A 2,015-nucleotide genomic window follows, 5' to 3' on the forward strand; every position below is an offset into this window, starting at 1 on the left:
TCCCCAGGTGTCTGGGGCCCCAAGACTAGGAATGGCACAGGGCCCAAACTAGGAGTATAGAACGGTGGGAGGGATGGAAGGGTGAATGTAGGTTAGGGAGTCCCGGCACGGAGAGCTGCGCTATAGACTTACCCCAAGAGCCAGGTTTGACATTTTAGTCAATACTTTTTTACTGAGTATTTGCTTTGACGTTGATTCATGGGAATGTGAGCAATGCATCCAAGCCATTAAACCATTTAATTCCACAAATATGACATGGACAGACAATGGTAATTTTAAAGTTGTACTTGCTATCTTATTCAGTATTAAATAAAATAATTACCCATGAAAATTTGCTAAGTAGGTCAACAGATGTTCCCTTTAAGTCATTTTTCTAAAAATGTATATATAGAACTTTGATAATTAAGCATCATGCTGATGTTTTAATGACTCTGGGTAGGATTTGAGAAAAGAAAATATAGGTCACACACATCTGTATTTCCTAGCATCTGTCACATGATGTGACACCATGCTAATTGCTTGCTTGCTTGATGAATGGATGGATGGATGTACCGATCATAAAATAAATTGGAAGCATATTGGTTTATTCAGTTTTTTAGGCAATTAAGTTCTAAAAGCTGTTTCCTATTTGAAATAGGGCTTGAGCCAGAGGGATCAACTTCATAAATCAGTGAAGTCAGGTACTATTTTACTTATGTAAATTTAAGGACTAATCTCTAAGAAAAAAAATTATTGTAGTTATTGTTTTGTGTCTTTTATAAAACTCAGGACTCTAGTATATTAAGCTATTTGGATTTTATGCATTCTTATAATGGTTAATTTTCATTGCCAATTAGTGGACTTGGAGTTACCTAGGAGACATGTTCAGATGTGTCTTTGCAGAGATATTTTACTAAGGAAAGAAGACACATCCTGAATGTGGGTGGCAAAGCACTGGCCAATGCCTCAGGACTGGGTAAAAAGAGGAGAAAACAAACAACAGCTGAGTGTCAGCTTTCATCTCTGACTCCTAACTGTGGATTCAGTGTGACTAACCTGCTCTTACCACCCCACCTTCTCTGCCATGATGGACTTCCTACCTCTGAACTACAAATTAAAATAGACACTTCCTCCCTTACGTTACTTTGTTTTAAATTTACTTTTTATCAGGTATTTCATAACAAAGATGAGAAAAGTAACTACTACAGTTCTCATAGTTCTAGGCAGAGTTTCTGTCATCATGAAATGCATGACCTGGCTGGGAAGAAATAATCCAGGAAATTATGCAACTGTCTAGTTAAAATGATTCATATTTCAAATAAAGGAAATTTCAAGATGGAGTTGGAAATGTAGCTTAGTGGTAGAGTGCTTGCCAAGTATATGTTTAGGTTCCGGGCTTACTCAGCATAACAGAGAACCTTATTTCTAAATGTGGAGACTTAATCAAATGTATTGGACAAAGAAGGAAATAAAAATCTGAGGTGGGATCTGTAAAACAAGCAAGGAATACATTACAAAGACAAGAATATTATTACACAGAAGCAAGAAAACATGCAAAGTCACAATGTCTGGGAAGCCCACATCTTCTCTGTGTACTTCATGAAGTGTTAGTATGGCTGGAGAACGCAGAGCAGTATAGATAGCTTGAGAGGAAGCTAGGTGGGCAAGTGCATTAGACCATACTGTGCTTGTTTATTTAACAGTGCTCAATTTTATTTCATACTGCTGTAATAATCCCTCACTCTGTCTCTAACATGTATGCATGTGGAAACACAAAGCATAAAACTTATGTCATTTGTCAATTGGGTCAGAGGGACACAAAGGACACTTTTTGCTCCTTGCCCTCCTAGGTCGATTAGTTCCCAGGGATCATGAGCATCTCACAAAATGTCCTGTAATCGTGGTGGGTCATCTGACCTCTTGATCAAGGAGGCCAAGGCGACCCCACCAGATGGACTTGAACCAGTGTCCAGTCTATAAAGAGGAGGGTCAACACAGAGGAATCATTTCCTCCATGCTTCCAAGAGAAGCCAACA

Source organism: Nannospalax galili, unplaced genomic scaffold (genome assembly GCF_000622305.1).
Source record: "Nannospalax galili isolate Female #2095 unplaced genomic scaffold, S.galili_v1.0 scaffold667, whole genome shotgun sequence".
NCBI lineage: Eukaryota > Metazoa > Chordata > Mammalia > Rodentia > Spalacidae > Nannospalax > Nannospalax galili.